We start from the raw sequence: 15000 nt of genomic DNA on the forward strand, positions 1-15000 counted from the left end.
AAGTTTGCTCCAAATTGTCTGTGCGCTGATTTGTGGAGAAAAAGAAAAAGTATATTGCGGAGGAAATTGTTGGAGACACAGAGGGAGCCAGGATTGTGTTCTTCTGCAAAGAGAGTTTGAAGTAAATAAATAATTTTGTAATCTGCTGCGGCTGGATGTGCAAATGTTTGGGCTTTGTTTCTGTTTGATAGAATTGTAAATATATCTATTAATAAACTGATATTCTGTCTGTAACTCCTCCCTGAACCTCCCGCTGCTCTGTATCTCACTCTCTCATTGGCTGTCGGTCATCGCCGATGTCATTTTCAGTCAGAACTCATTTCACACAGCAGGAGTTTGAGTCGCCGACAGCTCCAGATATTTAGCTGCCAAATATCTCACGGTGATTCTCTCTGATCGCGTCTTTGATCATTCACTCTACGTCATTGTCACTTTCGTGCACAAGCACAGATTCGCCGATGATCTCGGCATTTGTCGGCGATTTCGCGAAACCTATCAGCGAGTCAAAATCGGGGGTTAAAATCGGGCAGTGTGAACTCGGCTTTAGAGGGCTGTCAGCATGTTTTGCATTGGCAAAGTGTTCTGGATGGTTGATAGAACATTGCCAGAGTGTTCTGTGTGGTTGCTAGGGTGTTGCTAGGGCATTGCTAAAGTGTTTTTACAGGGTGTTCTGCTTGGTTGCTAGGGCATTACCAGGGTGTTCTAGGTGGTTACTAGTGCATTGCCAAGGTGTTCTGGGCAGTTGCTAGGAAGTTTCCAGGTTGTTCTAAATGGTTGCTAGGGAGTTTCCGGGGTGTTCTAAATTGTTGCTACGGCATAGTCAGGGTATTTTGAGTGGTTACAAGGGCATTGGGCATGTTTTTTGTTTTTTTTTGGTTGCTTGTTAGGGAATTATAAGGTTTTTCTATCCCTCCTGATTCTCCAGTATGGCATTTGTCTTCAGGACGTTGATCTGTTGAGCCAAACGAGAGACCTCGACCTGTTCCGATTGTGAAACCTCCCTATATGGAGATCAGCAGCCGAGGGGAAAAACATCTGGAATACTCAGAATACAGCGCAAATCTAAATCGGACGCAGGTTCCTTTCCAAACCCTAGATTCTGAATTCTATTCATGCATTAATTAACGTTTTATTAAGCATTTTCACAATTAATTACCAGAATTTAAATGTATATTTCACATTTCTTTTTTCCAGCGAGCTTGTTGCGGTGCATTACCCTGCTGTGTGACGGAATGTGTAATATTATCTTCAAATGTGGCCCAAAAAAAGGCAGCCTAATCAGAAACATGTCTTAAAATGCTTTCTGCGCAGTAGATTTTTGATTAGGGCCACAATGTCAAGATAAAATGTGATGCTATATCCTATACAAAAAGAAAAAAAACCTTAGCATTTTTAAATCTAATTGGTTTTATTAAAGCTACAAACTAAACACACACACACACACACACACACACACACACACACACACACACATACACACACACACACACACACACACACACACACACACACACACACACACACACACACACATCTGGTTCACAATCTTTGTGGGGACTCTCCATAGACGTAATGGTTTTTACACAGTACAAAACGTATTTTCTACCCTACACTGCCCCTGCCCCTAAATCTACCCATCACACACACACACACACACACACGCACACACACACACACACACACACACACACACACACACACACACACACACACACACACACACACACACACACACACAGCACCTAAACCTACCCATCACAGGAAACATTCTGCATTTTACTTTCAAAAAAAACTCATCCTGTATGATTTATAACTTATAAATTATAAGCCTTTTAAAAAGTGGGGACAGCTGGCTGGTCCCCACAATGTAGGTGATCTTGGGTTTTACTATCCTTATGGGGACATTTGGTTCCCACAATGTAATATAAACAAGGGCACACACACACACGGAGTTGTGAAAGCCACGGTGTAAAACACACGAGCAAAACACAGACCCTATTAATACACCAAACAGCTGCATGGCAGGGCAACATGTCCCATAGTGCAGGACACCTGTGACACCTCTTTAGTGCCCTTGAGAGTGCACATGGGTGAGAGGTTCACTAGACCCATCAACACACACACACACACACACACACACACACACAGAGAAAGAGAACACAAAGAACACGGAATTGCAATCCAATAACAGCAGCACGTCACGGCCATACACGATTTTGAGTCGCATAACTGTTTTATAGACTCCAGTTTTATATTGGTCACAACATATTTCTGGTCTGAAAATTAATATTATCTCACAAAAATAAATTATTTCACAAAAACAGTGTTGGTAACATAATACTGAATGATTACCATGATCACGTTAAGTTAACATTACAAATCACGAGCAATGAGATCAGACAAACACAATAACTGATTACAAAGTTACAACGCTTACAACACAACACTTAAAGACTCCAAAATACATCAATAAATACCATAATAAGTAATAAAGCAATGAAAGAAGAGGAGTTTTCCTACCGTTCTCGTGTGTGAGAGGCTCGTCGGATGTTCGTGTGTGTGTGTGTGTGTGTGTGTTTGGCTCATGAGCGCCTGATGATCTGCGGGTCTCTGAGGCGCTTACAGGCGGCACATATACACTGGTACAGAGCAGTAAATAATTTAATTGACTACATTATTAATATCAGTTATTTAATTTATGTCAGTTCAACTGATTTTGGCTGATTGTGGGAGTATATGAGAGATGTTGAGAGCAACACCGCCACCTGCTGTCGAAACACAGACTTTCATGAATCTCGAACACTAAAAATCACAATAAAACAGAAATGATCCTGGAGCTTTAAATAGTTTTCATTCTTGCGTTGTCAAGATGTTGTGGATGCCCATATGAAAAAATACTGTAGTGTATTATAGTAAATACTATAGTGTTTTTTAACCATACTGTAGTAAATATACTACAATAAATTAACAAAGTGTAGTAAATATTATAATATACTACAATATACTGTAGTATCTTTACAATAGTATGGTTCAAAAACACAATAGTATTTACTAGAGTAATTTTACTGTAATTTTACTATAATGGGCTATACTATAATAGTATTTTTCATGTGGGTGGTTGCTAGGGCGTTGCCAGGGTGTTCTGGATGTTTGCTAGAATATTTTGGGTAGTTGGCAATGTGGTTGCTTGAGTATTCTTGGTGGTTGTTATAGGGCATTGTCAGGGTAGTCTAGGTGGTTGTTGGGTGCTGTCTGTCAGGGTGTTTTGACTGGCTATAAGAGCATTTCCAAGCTATTCTGGGTGGTTGCTAGGGCGTTGCCATGGTCTTCTGGGTGGTTGCTAGGGCAGTTTTCTAGGGTGTTCTGGGTGGTCGAGAGTCACACTCACATGGTGCATTGTTGCATTGCGGGATTGAGAGCGGACCAGAGAAAGTGTTGAGAGCTGCAGAGACCGTCAACAAGGTTGGGCAGTTCTAGGTTGTTTCCAGGGTGTTCTGGTTGGTTGCTAGGGCATGATCAGGGTGTTCTGGTAGCTATATGGTGTTGCCAGGGTGTTCTGGATGGTTGGTAGGGCATTGTCAGGGTGTTCTGGTAGCTTTATGGCATTTCCAAGGTTTTTAGGCTGATTGCTAGAGTGTTAACAGGGTGTTCTGGGTAGTTGCTAGGGCATTGCCATGGTCTTCTGGATGGTTGTTAGGGCAGTTTCCAGGGGTGTTCTAGGTGGTTGAGAGTCACACTCGCATGGTGCATTGTGGGATTGAGAGCGGACTGGAGAAAGTGTTAAGAACTGCAGAGACCGTCAACAAGGTTGGGCAGTTGCCAAGGTGTTCTGGATGGTTGCTAGGGCATTATCAGGGTGTTCTGGATGGTTGCTAGGGCATTATCAGGGTGTTCTGGATGGTTGCTAGGGCATTGTCAGGGTGTTCTGGATGGTTGCTAGAACATTATACTGGGTGTTCTGGATGGTTGCTAGGGCATTGTCAGGGTGTTCTGGATGGTTGCTAGGGCATTGTCAGGGTGTTCTGGATGGTTGCTAGGGCATTGTCAGGGTGTTCTGGATGGTTGCTAGGGCATTATCAGGGTGTTCTGGTCTTACAAATCTGGTGTGTAGGTCAAACTCACGAAAGCAAAGGAGAAATTTGGAACAGGAAACTTTTAATTTAAACACCACAGGACCATCCAGACACACCACAATACAGGGACAATGACAGACAAACACTGAGGGGAAACTGAGAACTAAAAGTCTGAGAACAGAAAGTGAGAGCTGCAGAGAGAGACAAAAAGGTTGGGGAGTTTTTGTTAATGCAAATATCAAGCGAAAAAATCTTGCGGCAGCCAATCGCCATGAGGTTCATGTAGTGACGTCTGTCTTGAGCGTTTAAAGGTAAAATATGTAAGATGTTTGGATTAAAATATCTAAAAACCAGTAAAACAATGTTAAATATTTTGTTGACTTGTGTACTTACATTATCCCAAACTTTTCAAGCTATTTTAGAAGAAATAAGCAATTTTAACCAGGACAAGGACTGTGTGTTATCGGTGTGAGAATCCATCTGCAGGTTTATTTTAGTCAGAGTCAAACAGTACAGGGTCGAGACACAGCAGAGATAATGGAGAAGGCAGGGCAGACTCATAAACAGGTACAGGCTTAGGCAGGGTTGCCAGGTTTTCACAACAAAACCTGCCCAATTGTAATTCAAAACTAGCCCAAAACAAGCCCAATGGCATTTTGGAGGGGATTCCCTAGTAAAAAGTGCATAAAGGGGGGTAAAATATATGTTTTTTGGCAGGGTTCCCTGCAAAAATATGCATTTCTGGGGCTAAATATCACATAATTAGGGTCACTTTAACCCACGGACATGAAAAACAGTGTTAAAGTAGCCCAATTCTGTGGGAAAACCGCAGACTTGGCAACACTACACACAGAAAAATAGGGTGTCAAAATTGTACCTTTAGGGGAACAACAGCTTGTCACTGGGGCAGTACCCTTAAAAGGACATCTTTGTACCATTTTTAACACAAAAAGGTTCATAGTAGTACCTAAAGCTACGCATTTGTACTCAAAGGTACTAATATGCACATTTTAATAGTAAAAAAGGTACAAATATGTCCTTTTAAGGGTACTGCCCCAGTGACAAGCTGTTGTACCCCTAAAGGTACAATTTTGACACCCTATTTTAACAGGCAGCATACACAGGAGGGCAGTTTGAACAGGAGAGGTTATACGAGTATCATGTTTTACCATGTCTAATAACAATCTCTTACTGCAGTGTGAACAAGTGTCTCATACACTGTAAAAAATTATTTTAAAAATAAGTTACCTGGTTGCCTTAAAGGTGCACTATGCAGGTTTCTGTCCACTAGAGGGCGCCTATTCTAAACAAAGGCGTAGTTTGATGACGCAAAGTTTGAGCGCAGTATCTTGGGACATGTGGTCTTCACCTCATAGCCGGTGGAAAATAGGACTCGGACAGAAATCATGTTGAAGGAAGCGGTTATTAACGTTACTGTAATGAAGCAGAGCAGGACCGAGTGTTGAGGAGCTGAGCACGGCCGCTGGAGCGATTGGTTATTAACGTTACTGTAGTGAAGCAGAGCAGGACCGAGTGTTGAGGAGCTGAGCACGGCCGCTGGAGCGATTGGTTATTAACGTTACTGTAGTGAAGCAGAGCAGGACCGAGTGTTGAGGAGCTGAGCAAGGCCGCTGGAGCGATTGGTTATTAACGTTACTGTAGTGAAGCAGAGCAGGACCGAGTGTTGTGGAGCTGAGCACGGCCGCTGGAGCGATTGGTTATTAACGTTACTGTAGTGAAGCAGAGCAGGACCGAGTGTTGAGGAGCTGAGCACGGCCGCTGGAGCGATTGGTTATTAACGTTACTGTAGTGAAGCAGAGCAGGACCGAGTGTTGAGGAGCTGAGCACGGCCGCTGGAGCGATTGGTTATTAACGTTACTGTAGTGAAGCAGAGCAGGTCCGAGTGTTGTGGAGCTGAGCACGGCCGCTGGAGCGATTGGTTACTAACGTTACTGTAGTGAAGCAGAGCAGGTCCGAGTGTTGTGGAGCTGAGCACGGCCGCTGGAGCGATTGGTTATTAACGTTACTGTAGTGAAGCAGAGCAGGACCGAGTGTTGAGGAGCTGAGCACGGCCGCTGGAGCGATTGGTTATTAACGTTACTGTAGTGAAGCAGAGCAGGTCCGAGTGTTGAGGAGCTGAGCACTGCCGCTGGAGCGATTGGTTATTAACGTTACTGTAGTGAAGCAGAGCAGGACCGAGTGTTGAGGAGCTGAGCACGGCCGCTGGAGCGATTGGTTATTAACGTTACTGTAGTGAAGCAGAGCAGGACCGAGTGTTGAGGAGCTGAGCACGGCCGCTGGAGCGATTGGTTATTAACGTTACTGTAGTGAAGCAGAGCAGGACCGAGTGTTGTGGAGCTGAGCACGGCCGCTGGAGCGATTGGTTATTAACGTTACTGTAGTGAAGCAGAGCAGGAACGAGTATTGTGGAGCTGAGCACGGCCACTGGAGCGATTGGTTATTAACGTTACTGTAGTGAAGCAGAGCAGGTCCGAGTGTTGAGGAGCTAAGCACGGCCGCTGGAGCGATTGGTTATTAACGTTACTGTAGTGAAGCAGAGCAGGACCGAGTGTTGAGGAGCTGAGAACTGCCGCTGGAGCGATTGGTTATTAACGTTACTGTAGTGAAGCAGAGCAGGTCCGAGTGTTGTGGAGCTGAGCACGGCCGCTGGAGCGATTGGTTATTAACGTTACTGTAGTGAAGCAGAGCAGGACCGAGTGTTGAGGAGCTGAGCACGGCCGCTGGAGCGATTGGTTACTAACGTTACTGTAGTGAAGCAGAGCAGGTCCGAGTGTTGAGGAGCTGAGCACGGCCGCTGGAGCGATTGGTTATTAACGTTACTGTAGTGAAGCAGAGCAGGACCGAGTATTGTGGAGCTGAGCACGGCCGTTGGAGCGATTGGTTATTAACGTTACTGTAGTGAAGCAGAGCAGGTCCGAGTGTTGTGGAGCTGAGCACGGCCACTGGAGCGATTGGTTATTAACGTTACTGTAGTGAAGCAGAGCAGGTCCGAGTGTTGAGGAGCTGAGCACGGCCGCTGGAGCGATTGGTTATTAACGTTACTGTAGTGAAGCAGAGCAGGACCGAGTGTTGTGGAGCTGAGCACGGCCGCTGGAGCGATTGGTTATTAACGTTACTGTAGTGAAGCAGAGCAGGACCGAGTATTGTGGAGCTGAGCACGGCCGTTGGAGCGATTGGTTATTAACGTTACTGTAGTGAAGCAGAGCAGGACCGAGTGTTGAGGAGCTGAGCACGGCCGCTGGAGTGATTGGTTATTAACGTTACTGTAGTGAAGCAGAGCAGGACCGAGTATTGTGGAGCTGAGCACGGCCGCTGGAGCAATTGGTTATTAACGTTACTGTAGTGAAGCAGAGCAGGACCGAGTGTTGAGGAGCTGAGCACGGCCGCTGGAGCGATTGGTTATTAACGTTACTGTAGTGAAGCAGAGCAGGACCGAGTGTTGTGGAGCTGAGCACGGCCGCTGGAGCGATTGGTTATTAACGTTACTGTAGTGAAGCAGAGCAGGACCGAGTGTTGTGGAGCTGAGCACGGCCGCTGGAGCGATTGGTTATTAACGTTACTGTAGTGAAGCAGAGCAGGACCGAGTGTTGAGGAGCTGAGCACGGCCACTGGAGCGATTGGTTATTAACGTTACTGTAGTGAAGCAGAGCAGGAGCGAGTGTTGAGGAGCTGAGCACGGCCGCTGGAGCGATTGGTTATTAACGTTACTGTAGTGAAGCAGAGCAGGACCGAGTGTTGAGGAGCTGAGCACGGCCACTGGAGCGATTGGTTATTAACGTTACTGTAGAGAAGCAGAGCAGGGCCGAGTGTTGAGGAGCTGAGCACGGCCGCTGGAGCGATTAGTTATTAACGTTACTGTAGTGAAGCAGAGCAGGACAGAGTGTTGAGGAGCTGAGCACGGACGCTGGAGCGATTAGTTATTAACGTTACTGTAGTGAAGCAGAGCAGGACCGAGTGTTGAGGAGCTGAGCACGGCCGCTGGAGCGATTGGTTATTAACGTTACTGTAGAGAAGCAGAGCAGGACCGAGTGTTGAGGAGCTGAGAACGGCCGCTGGAGCGATTGGTTATTAACGTTACTGTAGAGAAGCAGAGCAGGACCGAGTGTTGAGGAGCTGAGCACGGCCGCTGGAGCGATTGGTTATTAACGTTACTGTAGAGAAGCAGAACAGGACCAAGTGTTGAGGAGCTGAGCACGGTCGCTGGAGCGATTGGTTATTAACGTTACTGTAGTGAAGCAGAGCAGGACCGAGTGTTGAGGAGCTGAGCACTGCCGCTGGAGCGATGGGTTATTAACGTTACTGTAGTGTAAAGCAGAGCAGGACCGAGTGTTGAGGAGCTGAGCACGGCCGCTGGAGCGATTGTTATACAAACATACGGCTCGCGAACACCGGGACTTTTATTATGATGGGATGGGACACAGTCGCCAGGCGCGCGCACTGATCCGCTCTTCCAGTCATGATTATAAGGTAAAGCAGCTCTGTTTATCATATTAGACACATTAAAGTGTGTTTAAAATGATGTTATGACGTTACTCTGTGCATTCACTCTGCGCTGCTGTGACATGTTCACACTGCTAAGAGTAAAGTGCTTCTGCAGAATAAAACCGAGGTTAACACAGATATGACGCGATTCACAGGCGACTCCCTCAAACGCTAGGCTGACACGTCCCGGTCCTCAGTTAAAATAGCAATTTTCTCATAATTTACAAATAGTTGGAAACATTTGGGATATTGTAAGTACTCAACTGAACAAAATATATAACACCGGCCTACACTGTATGTAACGGACCCCGTCCGAATGATGGCCAGACTTTACTGATGTTTCATGGAGTTTATTGAAACCGTTTATCTCCAAAAAATCACCGTAAGAGCTGAACAAAAAGCAAAGAAGTGCGCATTAACATAATACAGCAAAATACTAATTACAGATGACAATAAACAAGCACATACACACCTTATGCCTTTTCGGGGGGGTGCTAAACAAACTGTAAACTTTAAATCTACTTAAACCCACTGAATGATGAACCGATGAATCCCGTGCTCTCACTCTCTTTTCTGTGGCGCACCGTAGACTGCTCCACCCGTCATAATAAAAGTCCTTACTTATTAAGGCATAAAAGGCAGACCTTAAGCCTATTTAAACATACAAAAATGTACACAAAACAAATTATAAAATACATCACAATGTAGTCTGTTACACTCCCACTAAATTATCAATGTTTTTCAAACATGCATAATTTTCATTTAAATACTAACTCTTGTGTATGTAAAGTCCTTTTAAAGATTTGTTTACTCAGCTTCTAATAATAAGACCAACTTCTGAGCTGGTCTCTCTACCTTAGAGACCTTGTTTACTCGTCCTCCTTTCTTGTTTAGCTTTTTGTCACCAAGTGCTATTGTGACTTTCCTTACAAGTCCATCTTGGCTGGTAACAGTGTCTATGATCCGTCCTAGTCTCCACTCATTTCTTGGAAGGGTCTCATCCGTATCCATGACCACATCACCAATTTGAAAGTTCCTTTTTGGAGCATGCCAGCATTGTCTAGTAGCTATGTTGTGTAGATACTCTTTTTTCCATCTACTCCAAAACTGTTCAGTAAGATACTGTACCCGTCTCCATCTCTTTTTCCCATAGACGTCTTCTCTTATGAACTTTCCAGGTGGTGGTAGGGCTGTAGTGGCTTTCATGGTGATCAGATGATTCGGTGTGAGTGGTTCTAAGCTCTTGGGATCGTTCAGGTTGTCCACTGAAAGGGGGCGACTGTTGACTATTGCCATGGCTTCATAAAACAAAGTGCGCAGTGAAGCATCATTGAGCCTGCCTGATGAGAGGGAGACTGTAGCATTAAGAACACTCCTTACAGTTTTGATTTGGCGCTCCCATACACCACCTGCATGACTGGAATGAGGGGCATTCATAACAAAATCACACTGCTTATCAGCAAGAAACGCGGTGAGCCTTTCAGGATCAAGCTGCTGTAATGCGGAGTTCAGTTCGTTCTTTGCGCCCACAAAATTGGTACCTTGATCGCATCTGATCTGTCGTACTGTACCTCGAATAGCAATAAAGCATCGCAGACTGTTGATGAACGCATCTGTTGACATATCTTCTAACATTTCTATGTGAATGGCTCTTGAACAAAAGCAAGTTAGAAGCAGGCCATACCTTTTGTGCTGTTTTCTTCCTTCTTTAGTCATGAAAGGACCAAAGCAATCCATACCGCAATACACAAACGGTGGGGAAGGCTCTACGCGTTCTGTGGGGAGATCACTCATCCGCTGGCCTTCAACAGATTTTCTCAGCCTTCTACACGTTACGCAGGTGCGAATGTAAGATGTGACCGCTCTGTTGATTCCAGGTATCCAATAGCCACAAGATCTGATGTCATTGATTGTGAAACCCTTTCCTTGATGCTTTACACTTTCATGACTGTGTGCAATTATCAACTTTGTCACATGGTGATCTTTAGGAAGGATCATTGGATGTTTGAAGGAGTGAATGCATGATGAGTGGCTTAATCTTCCTCCCACCTTGATCATACCATCCGTATCTATGAAGGCATCCAGGTGATGAAGTTTATTATAACCTGGCAGTTGTTTTCCTTGACTCAGGACCTCCATTTCTTTCTGATATCCTTGCTTTTGCACTCCTTTTAGAATCAAGCATTTTGCATCCTCTTGTTCACTTACAGAAGCCGGGGAATTAGTTTTATCTTTCCTAATCCGTCTCAGAAGGCGTGCAATGGCTTTGACAGCATTAGACCAAGATGAGAACTTAGACAAATGGTCTACGAGATCTTTACTTTCAGTGGTTTCTGTTTGAAATGTCTGCACTTTCCTTACTTCTGGATCTCCTACTGGAAGTTCTGGTACAACATTTGAAATCGCCATTTCTTTCTTCCACAGAAATGAGGGACCCGAGAACCAGTTGGATGAGAGCAACTCATTTATTGTTCTTCCTCTTGAAGCATTGTCTGCTGGGTTCTCATCCGTTGGGACGTACAGCCATTGCTTGGGTGCTGTGCTTTGGTGTATTTTTTGGACTCTATTGGCTACAAATGTATGAAAGCGGCGGGCATCATTATTTATGTAACCCAAGACCACCTTTGAGTCAGTCCAAAAAAATTCATTGGCATTGGTGAGGTCAAGCTCTTCTCTGAGCAAATTGCTCATTTGGACTGATACCACAGCTGCTGTCAATTCTAATCTCGGTATCGTAGTAATCTTTACAGGAGTGACCCGGGCTTTGCCAATGAGGAAAGTACAATGAATATCATCCTTCTCATTCATCATTCTCAGGTAAGAACACTGACCATAACCACAGGTGCTTGCATCAGAGAAATGATGTATTTCTGTTTTCACGATCTTACCAAATTCAGCAGGTGCGTAACATCGTGGTATGTTCACCCTTTCCAGATTGATGAAGTCATTCTGCCATCTCTCCCACAGGGGGCTAAGTGCAGGGGAAAGTGGATCATCCCAGCCTGTACCCTGTCGACACATCTCTTGAAGGATCCTCTTACCATTGAGAACATAGGGAGCTACAAAGCCCAAAGGATCATATATGGAGGCAACAGTTGACAATATGCCACGACGTGTTGTGGGTTGACCACTTAGTGGAATATGGAATTTGAAGCTATCACTCTGTATGTTCCAATGAATTCCCAGAGCTCTCTCAATTGGCATGTCATTGAAGGTAAGATCTTTTGTTTCAAAGTTTATAGCACGTTCTGATGCTGGTATGCTTTGCAGAACCGCGTTGTCATTTGATATAAACTTGTGAAGTCGAAGACCGCCTTTTGCACACAGCTCCCGTGTCTCTTTTGCCAGCTGAATGGCGATTTCCACTGTCTCTACACTTGCGACTCCATCGTCCACGTAAAAGTCTCTTGCGATGAACTGAGCAGCTAATGAGTGTGATTGGCTATGCTCACTGGCTAGATATCGTAGTCCATAGTTTGCGCAACCAGGCGAAGACACTGCACCGAAAAGATGCACTTTCATTCGGTAATCTTGAAGCGCTGAATTTGTGTCTCCGTCTTTCCACCATAAGAAGCGCAGGTAATCACGGTCATTTTCTTGGACATGAAACTGGTGGAACATTTTTTCAATGTCACATATTATAGCTATTGGATGCCTTCTGAACCTCACAAGGACTCCGGTGAGATTGTTTATCATGTCTGGTCCTGTTAACAAATGTTCATTGAGACTTGTGCCTTTGAATTTCGCAGAACAATCGAAAACAACCCGTAGTTTGTCTGGCTTTTTTGGATGGTAGATGCCATGGTGAGGTATGTACCACTTTTCACCATCAGTTCCATCATCATTCACTGTTTCTACATCACCTCTCTCAATGATGTCATTCATGTAAGTAATGTAGTCCGTCTTGTATTTCTCGTTTTTACAGAACTTCTTGTTCAAATGATGAAGTCTGACCTTGGCAAGCTCTCTGTTGTCAGGCAAGTATGGCCGTTGTTTGAACGGAAGAGGCATTTCATAATGTCCTTGAACATCTTTCTTTATGCCTTCTTTGAGTTTGTCTAGGAACATGATATCCTCTTGAGAGATGGTCTTGTCACCTGATGTGATATCCTTAAAGTCCGACTCAAGTACCCGAATAACATCCACAGGTGTAAAAGCTGGTATCTCCTTTGTGACTATTCTGTGACAAAGACTGACTGCTGTTGAGTCTTTGAAGCCTGGTGTGGAGCAGCCCACGATACTCCATCCTAAGTCAGTTAGAATAGCATATGGTTCATCCTCTTTACCTAATATGACTTGCCTGGGAGCTAGCACTCTGGGGCAGTTGTAGCCGATCAGTAAGCCAACTTCGCAGCTGAGAAGAGGTGACATTTCATCTGTGATTACCTTCAAATGACTCCAGTTCTTTGCCGTTTCCTGTGTTGGTATGTGATCACGATTGACTGGAATACACTCCTTGGTGTATACTGGAGGAAGATTGATATGTACTGAGGAATTGTACCCTCTCACACGAAGATCAGATACTCTTTTACTTTTAATAATCATATTGTCTCCCATCATGGTGGTAAGTTTGAGCTTTATTGGTTGAGTGTCCATTTGTAGTACCTTACTAATTTCTTCATCAATGAAAGTCGTGTCACTCTGAGTGTCCAACAAAGCATAGACAAGCTGTTCATTGGATGGATTTTTCACAGACGACACCCAAACAGGTACAATCATAGATGTAATGGTTGAATGACCTTCGCTTGTGATATTAAGTGACATGGCATCCGTTACTTCACTCTCATGTGCACGTTCATAGCTTACCGTTGGTAGTTTTCTGTTTCCATCATAGTTGTAATCATGAAGACATGTTGGATGTCTCAATTTGCATACATCACATGTGTGGCGACGGCGACATTCCTTAGCAAAGTGACCTGGTTTCATGCACCCATAACAGAGTTTATTGTCTTTGACATAGGACCTTCTGTCTTTCAGAGACTTCTCCATGAATCTTGGGCACTTGCAAAGTGGATGATTGGCATCTTGACACAACATGCATGACACTTTTAACTGTCGGTTAACTGTCGGTTTATCACTGTTTACGGTTGTTTGAGTTTTGAAGACAATTGCCTTGTTTCTTTTGGTTTCTTTTGAGATCCTTCTCTCCTGAGGTGGTTCATGTGAATGAAGAGCATGTAAAGAAGTGATAGGATTACACACTATTTCTGCTTCTGTTGACATGAACTTTACAAATTCTTGAAAGCTAGGAAATTCCTTGCTGTCCATAAGTGATGTTGTGACCTGGCGGTTCCACCTGGAGGCTGCCCAGTCAGGAAGTTTCTGTACCAGCTTTTGGTTCTCCTCACAGTCGTTTAATATTTCCAAGCCTTTAACATGAGGTATGGCTTGCAGGCAGGCATTTAAGAAGTCTGAAAATGTCCTCAGACTTTCTGCATCTTTGGACAGTATTCTCGGCCACTTTGACAGCTTTTCCCGGAATGCTCTCTGAATGACGAAGGGCTGGCCGTATCTTTGGTTAAGCTTGTTCCAAGCGTCTTTGTACGCTTCTTCATCATTTCGATAAAAGGTGCCTTCAAGATATTTGTGTGCTGAGCCACTCACATACTTTTTCAAATAATAGAGTTTTTCCGCTGCTGAGATACCCTTTCTATCTATAAGTGACATAAATGAAGCTTTCCAGTCCACAAACTGAATGGCGTCTCCATTGAACACTGTAGGCTCAGGAATGGGTAACCTGTTGATGGCAATGCTGTCCTGAACTGCTTGAGCAAGGTGATACACTTCGCTGAGAGGTGCTAACTGGACAACATCGTGTTGCTGAGGTGTCGTAGAAGAGATTTCGTTTCTCTGACTTTCATGTTCATTCTGTATTGACTGACTCTTTGTTTCTTGCTTTATTCCTTCATCGTATGATTTTACTCGGGCCCGAGCAACCTCTACATCCTTTTCTATCTGCAGCCGTTCTAATTCAAATCTTTGTGATTCTAGCTCTTTTCTGAGCTGCTCTTCCATTGTTCTTACTTTTTCCTTTTGTCGTCTTTCTGTTTGCATCATCTTGTATTCAGCCTCTTTCGCAGCCAGCTCTGCCGCAGCATCTGCTCGTTTGCTTGCTGTACAAGAAGATACAGAACGGCTGCCCACGCTTGCTTGTGAAGCACTGGAACCATATATGGAGTGAGCGTAGCTATGAGCTAAAAGTTCATGAAGACGACTTCTTTCCTGTTCTGCATCAAAGTCGCCATCTACTGTTGATAGCCTTTCCAGCACAATTTTGACAATGTCATTGGTCACGGCTTCGCATGCATCAATTTTACGCCTTAAATCAGCAGCGGGTGTGATATGTTCCCTTATTTCACTGAAGATTTTAGTAATATAGTTCTTTTTATCTTCCAGCGAGTCAGCAATTTCAGCAAGCTGCTTA

General features: G+C 44.3%; 1 protein-coding gene across 3 annotated transcripts in view; it reads right to left on the bottom strand.

Moving 5' to 3' along the window:
• Positions 1–15000, bottom strand: part of calcrl2 (calcitonin receptor-like 2) — an 80082-nt gene that overhangs the window by 49952 nt on the left and 15130 nt on the right. The window contains exon 1 of one of the 3 annotated variants that reach the window (XM_067445389.1): positions 2521–2646. The exons of 1 other annotated variant lie outside the window; for it this stretch is intronic. The gene's annotated coding sequence lies outside the window, so the exon portion shown is untranslated. Of the gene's footprint in view, positions 1–2520; positions 2647–15000 lie in introns of those variants that run through there. One more of the 3 variants, XM_067445391.1, reaches the window with a different exon arrangement.

This window comes from Pseudorasbora parva, chromosome 6 (genome assembly GCF_024679245.1).
Source record: "Pseudorasbora parva isolate DD20220531a chromosome 6, ASM2467924v1, whole genome shotgun sequence".
NCBI lineage: Eukaryota > Metazoa > Chordata > Actinopteri > Cypriniformes > Gobionidae > Pseudorasbora > Pseudorasbora parva.